We start from the raw sequence: 11,261 nt of genomic DNA, 5'->3' as shown, positions 1-11,261 counted from the left end.
ATGTAAGGAAGATGCTTGGTGACTTTACTGCACCTAATTCCAATTTACATGGAAGAAGCATCTCCATTCCTGCCATTGGAGCAAACAACTTTGAGCTGAAACCTCAATTAGTTTCTCTGATGCAGCAGAACTGCAAGTTTCATGGACATCCATCTGAAGATCCCTTTCAGTTCTTAACTGAATTCTTGCAAATATGTGATACTGTTAAGACTAATGGAATAGATCCTGAAGTCTACAGGCTCATGCTTTTCCCTTTTGCTGTAAGAGACAGAGCTAGATTATGGTTGGATTCTCAACCCAAAGACAGCCTGAACTCTTGGGATAAGCTGGTCACGGCTTTCTTAGCCAAGTACTTTCCTCCTCAAAAGCTGAGCAAGCTTAGAGCTGATGTTCAAACCTTCAGACAGAAAGAAGGTGAATCTCTCTATGAAGCTTGGGAAAGATACAAACAGTTGACCAAAAAGTGTCCTTCTGACATGCTTTCAGAATGGACCATCCTGGATATATTCTATGATGGTTTATCTGAGCTATCAAAGATGTCACTGGACACTTCTGCAGGTGGATCCATTCACCTAAAGAAAACGCCTGCAGAAGCTCAAGAACTCATTGACATGGTTGCTAATAACCAGTTCATGTACACTTCTGAAAGGAATCCTGTAAGTAATGGGACGCCTATGAAGAAGGGAGTTCTTGAAGTTGATACTCTGAATGCCATATTGGCTCAGAACAAAATATTGACTCAGCAAGTCAATATGATTTCTCAGAGTCTGCATGGAATGCAAGCTGCATCCAACAGTACTCAAGAGGCTTCTTCTGAAGAAGAAGCTTATGATCCTGAGAACCCTGCAATAGCAGAGGTAAATTACTTAGGTGAACCTTATGGAAACACCTATAACTCAACATGGAGAAATCATCCAAATTTCTCATGGAAGGATCAAAAGCCCCAACAAGGCTTTAATAATGGTGGAAGAAACAGGTTTAGCAATAGCAAGCCTTTTCCATCATCAACTCAGCAACAGACAGAGAACTCTGAACAAAATGCTTCTAATTTAGCAAATCTAGTCTCTGATCTATCCAAGGCCACTGTAAGTTTCATGAATGAAACAAGGTCTTCCATTAGAAATTTGGAAGCACAAGTGGGCCAGCTGAGTAAAAGGATCACTGAAATCCCTCCTAGTACTCTCCCAAGCAATACAGAAGAGAACCCAAAAGGAGAGTGCAAGGCCATTGACATAAGTGCCATGGCCGAACCTGTGAGGAAAGGAGAGGACGTGAATCCCAAGGAGGAAGACCTCCTGGGACGTCCAGTGATCAATAAGGAGCTTCCCTCTGGGGAATCAAAGGACTCTGAGGCTCATCTAGAGACTATAGAGATCCCATTGAGCCTCCTTATGCCCTTCATGAGCTCTGATGAGTATTCCTCTTCTGAAGAGAATGAGGATGTCACTGAAGAGCAAACTGCCAAGTTTCTTGGTGCAATCATGAAGCTAAATGCCAAATTATTTGGCATTGATGCTTGGGAAGTTGAACCTCCCTTGTTCATCAATGAACTAAGTGATCTGGATCAACTGACATTGCCTCAGAAGAGACAGGATCCTGGGAAGTTCATATTACCTTGTACCATAGGCACCATGATCTTTAAGGCTCTGTGTGACCTTGGTTCAGGAATAAACCTCATACCCCTCTCTGTAATAGAGAAACTGGGAATCTATGGGGTGCAAGCTGCTAAAATCTCACTAGAGATGGCAGACAGCTCAAGAAGACAGGCTTATGGACAAGTAGAAGATGTATTAGTAAAGGTTGAGGGCCTTTACATACCTACTGATTTCATAGTCCTGGATACTGGAAAGGAAGAGGATGAATCCATCATCCTAGGAAGACCTTTCCTGGCCACAGCAAGAGCTGTGATTGATGTTGACAGAGGTGAAATAGTCCTTCAATGGAATGAGAACTCCCTTGTATTCAAAACTCAAGGATCTCCCTCTGCAACCATGGAGAGGAAGCAGGAAAAGCTTCTCTCAAAGCAGAGTCAACCAGAGCCCCCACAGTCAAACTCTAAGTTTGGTGTTGGAGAGTCTCAACAAAGCTCTGCACATCTGTGAGGCTCCATGAGAGCCCACTGTCAAGCTATTGACATTAAAGAAGCGCTTGTTGGGAGGCAACCCAATGTTTATCTAATTCTTATTTTTATTGTTTTTCATGTTTTCTTAGGTTCATGATCATGTGAAGTCACAAAATAAATAGAAAAATTGAAAACGGAATCAAAAACGGTAGAAGAAAAATCACACCCTGGAGGAGCATCTGTCTGGCGTTCAAACGCCAGAACAGAGCATGGTTCTGGCGCTGAACGCCCAAAATGGGCAGCTTCTGGGCGCTGAATGCCAGAACAGGCATGGTTCTGGCGTTCAACGCCAGACATGGCACACAGATGGGCGTTGAACGCCCAAAATGGCCACCAACCTGGCGCTGAACGCCCAAAGTTGGATACAAAGGCATTTTTACATGCCTAATGGTGCAGGGATGTAAATTCCTTAAACACCTCAGGATCTGTGGACCCCACAGGATCCACTCAGGATCTGTGGACCCCACAGGATCCCCACCTACCTCCACTCACTTCTTCTCACCACTCTCTTTCACACAACCCCATAAACACTCTTCCCCAAAAAACCCTTCACCAATCACCTCAATCTCTCTTCCCCATCACCTCTTCACCACTCACATCTATCCACTCTTTCCCATAAACCTACCTCATAAACTCCACCTACCTTCAAAATTCAAAACCAATTTCTCACCCAAACCCACCCATATGGCCGAAACCTTCCCCACCTTCCCTTCCCTATATAAAGCCCTCCATTCTTCATCAAATTCACACAACACAACCCCTCTATACCCTTCTTGGCCGAACCACATCACCCTCTCCCTCTCCATATTTCTTCTTCTTCTTCTTCTATTCTTTTGTTTATTGCTCGAGGGCGAGCAATATTCTAAGTTTGGTGTGGTAAAAGCATAGCTTTTTTGTTTTTCCATTACCATTGATGGCACCTAAGACCGGAGAATCCTCTAGAAGAGGGAAAGGGAAGATAAAAGCTTCCACATCCGAGTCATGGGAGATGGAAAGATTCATCTCCAAAGCCCATCAAGACCACTTCTATGATGTTGTGGCCAAGAAGAAGGTGATCCCTGAGGTCCCTTTTAAACTCAAAAGAAATGAGTATCCGGAGATCCGAAATGAAATTCAAAGAAGAGGTTGGGAAGTTCTAACAAATCCCATCCAACAAGTCGGCATCTTAATGGTTCAAGAGTTCTATGCCAATGCATGGATCACCAAGAACCATGATCAAAGTAAGAACCCGGATCCAAAGAACTATGTTACAATGGTTCGGGGGAAATACTTAGATTTTAGTCCGGAGAATGTGAGGTTGGCGTTCAACTTGCCATACATGGAAGAGAACGCACGCCCCTACACAAGGAGAGTCAACTTTGATCAAAGGTTGGACCAAGTCCTTATGGACATATGTGTAGAAGGAGCTCAATGGAAGATTGACTCCAAAGGCAAGCCGGTTCAACTAAGAAGATTGGACCTCAAGCCTATAGCTAGAGGATGGTTGGAGTTCATTCAATGCTCAATCATTCCCACTAGCAACCGGTCTGAAGTTACTATAGACCGGGCCATCATGATCCATAGCATCATGATTGGAGAAGAGGTGGAAGTTCATGAGATTATACCTCAAGAACTCTACAAGGTGGCTGACAAGTCCTCCACCATGGCAAGGTTAGCCTTTCCTCACCTCATTTGCCACCTATGCAATTCAGCTGGGATTGATAGAGGGAGATATCCTCATCAAAGAGGACAAGCCCATCACTAAGAAAAAGATGGAGCAAGCAAGAGAGCCCACTCATGGAGCTCAAGAGGCGTATGAAGCTCATCACCATGAGATTCCGGAAATGCCTCAAATGCACTTTCCTCCACAAAACTATTGGGAGCACATCAACACCTCCCTAGAAGAATTGAGTTCCAATATGGGACAACTAAGGGTGGAACATAAAGAGCACTCTATCATGCTGCATGAAATAAGAGAAGATCAAAAGGCAATGAGGGAGGAGCAACAAAGACAAGGAAGAGACATAGAAGAGCTCAAGGACATCATTGGTTCCTCAAGAAGGAAACGCCACCATCACTAAGGTGGATTCATTCCTTGTTCTTGCTTTCTCTGTTTTTCGTTTTCTATGTTATGTGCTTATCTATGTTTGTGTCTTCATTACATGATCATTAGTAGTTTCTAACTTTGTCTTAAAGATATAAATGTCCTATGAATCCATCACCTCTCTTAAATAAAAAAACTATTTTAATTCAAAAGAACAAGAAGTACATGAGTTTCGAATTTATCCTTGAACTTAACTTAATTATATTGATGTGGTGACAATGCTTCCTGTTTTCTGAATGTATGCTTGAACAGTGCATATGTCTTTTGAAGTTGTTGTTTAAGAATGTTAAATATGTTGGCTCTTGAAAGAATGATGACTAGGAGACATGTTATTTGATAATCTGAAAAATCATAAAAATGATTCTTGAAGCAAGAAAAAGCAGCAAAGAACAAAGCTTGCAGAAAAAAAAAAGAAAAAAAAATAGGCGAAAAAAAAATAGAAAGAAAAAGAAAAAGCAAGCAGAAAAAGCCAATAACCCTTAAAACCAAAAGGCAAGGGCAAATAAAAAGGATCCCAAGGCTTTGAGCATCAGTGGATAGGAGGGCCTAAAGGAATAAAATCCTGGTCTAAGCGGCTAAACCAAGCTGTCCCTAACCATGTGCTTGTGGCGTGTAGGTGTCAAGTGAAAACTTGAGACTGAGCGGTTAAAGTCAAGGTCCAAAGCAAAAACAAAGAGTGTGCTTAAGAACCCTGGACACCTCTAATTGGGGACTTTAGCAAAGCTGAGTCACAATCTGAAAAGGTTCACCCAATTATGTGTTTGTGGCATTTATGTATCCGGTGGTAATACTGGAAAACAAAGTGCTTAGGGCCACGGCCAAGACTCATAAAGAAGCTGTGTTCAAGAATCATCATACTGAACTAGGAGAGTCAATGACACTATTCGAAATCTGAAGTTCCTATAGATGCCAATCATTCTAAACTTCAATGGATAAAGTGAGATGCCAAAACTATTCAAGAGGCAAAAAGCTATAAGTCCCGCTCATATGATTGAAGCTCTGTTTCATTGATAGTTTGGAATTTATAGTATATTCTCTTCTTTTTATCCTATTTGATTTTCAGTTGCTTGGGGACAAGCAACAATTTAAGTTTGGTGTTGTGATGAGCGGATAATTTATACGCTTTTTGACATTGTTTTTAGTATGTTTTTAGTAGGATCTAGTTACTTTTAGGGATGTTTTCATTAGGTTTTATGTTAAATTCACATTTCTGGACTTTACTATGATTTTGTGTGTTTTTCTGTGATTTCAGGTATTTTCTGGCTGAAATTGAGGGACTTGAGCAGAAATCAGATTCAGAGGTTGAAAAAGGACTGCTGATGCTGTTGGATTCTGACCTCCCTGCACTCAAAGTGGATTTTCTGGAGCTACAGAACTCGAAATGGCGCGCTTCCAATTGCGTTGGAAATTAGACATCCAGGGCTTTGCAGCAATATATAATAGTCTATACTTTGGCCAAGAATAGACGACGTAAACTGGCGTTCAACGCCAGCCTTCTGCCCAAATCTGGCGTCCAGCGCCAGAAAAGGATCCAAAACCAGAGTTGAATGCCCAAACTGGCATAGAAACTGGCGTTCAACTCCACAAATGGCCTCTGCACGTGTTACACTTGAGCTCAGCCCAAACACACACCAAGTGGGCCCCGGAAGTGGATTTATGCATCAATTACTTACTCATGTAAACCCTCGTAGCTAGTTTATTATAAATAGGACCTTTTACTATTGTATTAGGTATCTTTAGTCTCAGTTTTATTCCATTGTTCATCTTAGGAGACTATTGATCACGTTTTAGGGGGCTGGCCATCTCGGCCATGCCTGGACCTTCACTTATGTATTTTCATACGGTAGAGTTTCTACACTCCATAGATTAAGGTGTGGAGCTCTGCTGTTCCTCAAAGATTAATGCAAAGTACTACTGTTTTCTATTCAATTCTTCTTATTTCGCTTCTAAGATATCCATTCGCACCCAAGAACGTGATGAAGGTGATGATTATGTGTGACGCTCATCATCCTTCCCCCCTATGAACGCGTGCCTGACAAACACTTCTGTTCTACATGAATTAAGCTAGAATGAGTATCTCTTAGATCTCCTAACCAGAATCTTCGTGGCGTAAGCTAGAATGATGGCGGCATTCAAGAGAATCCGGAAAGTCTAAACCTTGTCTGTGGTATTCCGAGTAGGATTCAATGATTGAATGACTGTGACGGGCTCCTAACTCGCGATTGCAGGGCGTTAGTGACAGACGCAAAAGGATAGTAAATCCTATTCCAGCATGATCGAGAACCGACAGATGAATAGCCGTGCCGTGACAGGGTGCGTGAGCATATTATTCACTGAGAGGATAAGATGAAGCCATTGACAAGGGTGATGCCTCCAGACGATTAGCCGTGCCGTGACAGGGCATTGGATCATTTTCCCGAGAGATGACCGAAAGTAGCCATTGACAGTGGTGATGTATCACATAAAGCCAGCCATGGAAAGGAGTAAGACTGATTGGATGAAGATAGCAGGAAAGCAGAGGTCCAGAGGAACGAAAAGCATCCCCATTCGCTTATCTGAAATTCCTGCCAATGAATCTACATAAGTATCTCTATCACTTTTACTGTTTATTTTAATCTAATAAAGTATCATGTTTAAATCCGCCTGACTGAGATTTGCAAGGTGACCATAGCTTGCTTCATACCAACAATCTCCGTGGGATTCGACCCTTACTCACGTAAGGTATTACTTGGACGACCCAGTGCACTTGCTGGTTAGTTGTATCGAAGTTGTGACAATTATGAATTAAGATCAGAGCACCAAGCTTTGGAGCCATTACCAGGGATTGTTCGAGCCTGGACATCACAATTTCGTGCACCATCGTCCCTCATTGAGCATGCTGAACTCATTGAATGCTTTTGTTTGAGCTAGATGATGTTGGTTGAGTTCTTGAAGGCGTTTGTCTTGACGCTCTTGCCTTTCAGTCACTTGATTGATGGCTTGAGTGAGCTGGGAGTATTGCTCTTGTTGCTGCTCCATTTGTTGCTTCTGCCACTCCCTCTGCTGACCCATCCAATTAGAGAGCAGTTCTTCTTGACGATCCATCCTTTGGGCTTGAATGTGCAGTTGTTGTTCTTGTCCCTCCATATAACTCCTTGCTAGCTCCTCAATGGCTCCGTGAATGTGATTCAAGTTTATGTTGGTTGGATCATAGTACTCTTCTTGCTGGTATTCTTCTTGATGAGCTTCTTCTCGGTGAGGTCCCTCTTGTGATGTTCTTTTCCCTATTTGAGGCCTTCTTTGTTGTTGGGTAGGTGCCACATAAGTTATACGTTGTAGCGTGACTGACCTTCCAGGGTTTACCCAACTTGGATTGCTGTCCTCGAAGACTACCTTGGCTTTCGTACACAGTCTAAGAATGGTGCTAGGGTACCAAAGTCTAGCACCCAGATCATTCTTCTCGGCTGACTCTTGAATCCCCTCAGCTATAATCTCGTGCACATTGATGCCTCCACCCTTTATTAAGCAATGTACCATAGTAGCTCGAGTAGTGTTAACCTCAGAATTGTTCGCGGCTGGAAGGATAGATTTCCTCACGAGCTCAAACCATCCCTTGGCTTCTAGGATGAGGTCTCCTCTCCTGATGAACCGGGTCTCCTATCCGAATACCTTTCCCAGTCATATCCTATAACACACATATCGTTCACAATTTCTTCAAGTTCATCATTGTCGGGGCCATTACTTATTCTTACATGATAATTGGGCTCATCAAAATATGGCGATTTCAACTGAAGAGTCCTTGTTATGGCATTGGGGCTGAAATCCACCTCTGTTTCTCTCACATAACTTTTGAAGGTGGGGGCCTTGGTTTTGTCTTCTCTGACCACATTTGCATAGAACTCTTTGATGAGGTTTGCATTTATCCTTGCTTCTGGGTTCGTGAGCCTTTGCCAACCCCTTTGTTCAATCTTCTCTCGAATCTGTGGGCACTCATCCTCGTTGAACTGGAATGTTAACTCAGGCAATATCTTTTTGAGCTTTATCCGTTCGAATTCGAGTTCATGGAATGCAATTTTGAATTTCCCTTCATCGAAAGGGATGCTTGATGAGTGGATAATTTATACGCATTTTGGCATTGTTTTTAGTATGTTTTTAGTAGGATCTAGTTACTTTTAGGGATGTTTTCATTAGTTTTTATGTTAAATTCATATTTCTGGACTTTACTATGAGTTTGTGTGTTTTTCTGAGATTTCAGGTATTTTCTGGCTGAAATTGAGGGACTTGAGCAAAAATCAGATTCAGAGGTTGAAGAAGGACTGCTGATGCTGTTGGATTCTGACCTTCCTGCACTCAAAGTGGATTTTCTGGAGCTACAGAACTCAAAATGGCGCGCTTCCAATTGCGTTGGAAAGTAGACATCCAGGGCTTTTCAGCAATGTATAATAGTCCATACTTTGGCCGAGTTAAGACGACGTAAAAGGGCGTTGAATGCCAGTTCTACGTTGCTGTCTGGAGTTAAACGCCAGAAACAAGTCACAAACCAGAGTTGAACGCCAGAAATACGTTACAACCTGGCGTTCAACTCCAGAAAGAGCCTCTGCACGTGTAACATTCAAGCTCAGCCCAAGCACACACCAAGTGGGCCCCGGAAGTGGATTTATGCATCAATTACTTACTTCTGTAAACCCTAGTAGCTAGTTTATTATAAATAGAACTTTTTATTATTGTAAAAGACATCCTGGATTGTATTATTGATCCTGTGATCACGTTTTGGGGGCTGGCCATTCGGCCATGCCTGGACCTTTCACTTATGTATTTTTAACGGTAGAGTTTCTACACTCCATAGATTAAGGTGTGGAGCTCTGCTGTTCCTCAAAGATTAATGCAAAGTACTACTGTTTTCTATTCAATTCATCTTATTTCGCTTCTAAGATATTCATTCCACTTCAACCTGAATGTGATGAACGTGACAATCATCATCATTCCCTATGAACGCGTGCCTGACAACCACCTCCGTTCTACCTTAGATTGAATGAGTGTCTCTTAGATCTCTTAATCGGAATCTTCGTGGTGTAAGCTAGAATGATGGCGGCATTCAAGAGAATCCGGAAAGTCTAAACCTTGTCTGTGGTATTCCGAGTAGGATTCAATGATTGAATGACTGTGACGAGCTTCAAACTTGCGAGTGCTGGGCGTAGTGACTGACGCAAAAGGAGGGTGAATCCTATTCCAGCATGATCGGGAACCTCAGATGATTAGCCGTGCCTAGACAGGGCATCTTGGACCATTTTCACAAGAGGAGGGGATGTAGCCACTGACAACGGTGATGCCCTTGCATAAAGCCAGCCATAGAAAGGAGTAAGACTGATTGGATGAAGATAGCAGGAAAGCAGAGGTTCAGAGGAACGATTGCATCTCCACACGCTTATCTGAAATTCTCACCAATGATTTACATAAGTATTTCTATCCTTCTTTTATTACTAGATTTCGAAAACTACATAACTATTTTATATCCGCCTGACTGAGATTTACAAGGTGACCATAGCTTGCTTCATACCAACAATCTCCGTGGGATTTGACCCTTACTCACGTAAGGTATTACTTGGACGACCCAGTGCACTTGCTGGTTAGTTATGCGAAGTTGTGAAGATATGTTTAGACCATGGTTCTGTGCATCCATTTTTGGTGCCATTGCCAGGGAATCAATTTCGAATAATAATTCACAACCTGAGTAACAATTTCACATACCAAGTTTTTGGCGCCGTTGCCGGGGATTGTTCGAGTTTAGACAACTGACGGTTCATCTTGTTGCTCAGATTAGGTAATTTTCTTTTTATTTTGTTTTCAAAAATTTTTCAAAAATTTTTCAAAAAATTTCTCCTTTATTTTCGAAAAAAAAAATCTTAAAATAAAAATATTTTCAAAAATATATTTTTCTTCAAAATTTTTAAGAATGAATTCTAGTGTTTCATGAAGCATGTTGAAGCCTGGCTGACTGTAAAGCCATGTCTGTAGGGAATGTCAAGCGTGTCATGTCTGGATTACATGCTAAAGCTTGGCTGGCTATTAAGCCATGCCTGACCCTTTGATTGGAGCTTTAGACTAAGAATGCTAGATTCCTGGAATCCATATTAAAAATTTTGGAATCCTTATTTTTGTTTTTCAAATAATTTTAAAAAAAAAATACAAAAAAATTAGAAAATCATAAAAATCAAAAATATTTTTTATGTTTCTTGTTTGATTCTTGAGTCATGTTATAAGTTTGGTGTCAATTGCATGTTCATCTTGCATTTTTCGAAAAAATTCATGCATTCATAGTGTTCTTCATGATCTTCAAGTTGTTCTTGGTAAGTCTTCTTGTTTGATCTTTGCATTTGCATATTTTGTGTCTTTTCTTGTTTTTCATATGCATTCTTGAATTCTTTATGTCTAAGCATTAAAGAATTCTAAGTTTGGTATCTTACATGTTTTCTTTGCATATAAAAATTTTCAAAAATAAGTCTTGATGTTGATCATGACATTCAAAGTGTTCTTGGTGTTCATCTTGACATTCATAGCATTCTTGCATGCATTCATTGTTTTGATCCAAAACTTTCATGCATTGCATCATTTTTCTTGTTTTTCTCTCTCATCATAAAAATTCAAAAATCAAAAAAATATCTTTCCCTTTTTCTCTCTTAAAATTTCGAAAATTAGATTTGACTTTTTCAAAAATTTTTAAAATCTAGTTGTTTTCATGAGTCAAATCAAATTTTCAATTTAAAAATCTTATCTTTTTCAAAATCTTTTTCAAAAATAATTTCAATCATATCTTTTCAAAAATATCTTCCTATCTTATCTTTTTCAAAAATTTGATTTCAAAATATCTTTTCTAACTTCCTAACTTCTTATCTTTTCAAAATTTGTTTCAACTAACTAACTAACTTTTTATTTGTTTCTTATCTTTTTCAAAACTACCTAACTAACACACTCTCTCTCTCTCTCATTTTCGAAAATATCTCCCCTCTTTTTCAAAATTTCTTTTTAATTAACTAATTATTTTAATTTTTTATTTTAATTTTCGAAAACTACTAACCT

The 11,261-nt window shown here is 40.5% G+C and overlaps 1 non-coding gene across 1 annotated transcript; it reads right to left on the bottom strand.

The window, feature by feature from the left end:
* Positions 1-374: 374 nt before the first annotated feature.
* On the bottom strand, positions 375-482 carry LOC112739546 (small nucleolar RNA R71). The gene has a single exon (XR_003170479.1). It is a non-coding gene; the product is annotated as a small nucleolar RNA R71 (small nucleolar RNA).
* Between the last annotated feature and the right edge of the window lie 10,779 nt (positions 483-11,261).

The sequence above is a fragment of the Arachis hypogaea genome, chromosome 13 (assembly GCF_003086295.3).
Source record: "Arachis hypogaea cultivar Tifrunner chromosome 13, arahy.Tifrunner.gnm2.J5K5, whole genome shotgun sequence".
Taxonomy (NCBI): Eukaryota; Viridiplantae; Streptophyta; class Magnoliopsida; order Fabales; family Fabaceae; genus Arachis; species Arachis hypogaea.
Note: the sequence above shows the minus strand (reverse complement) of the source record. Positions and strands in the feature narration are given on the sequence as shown.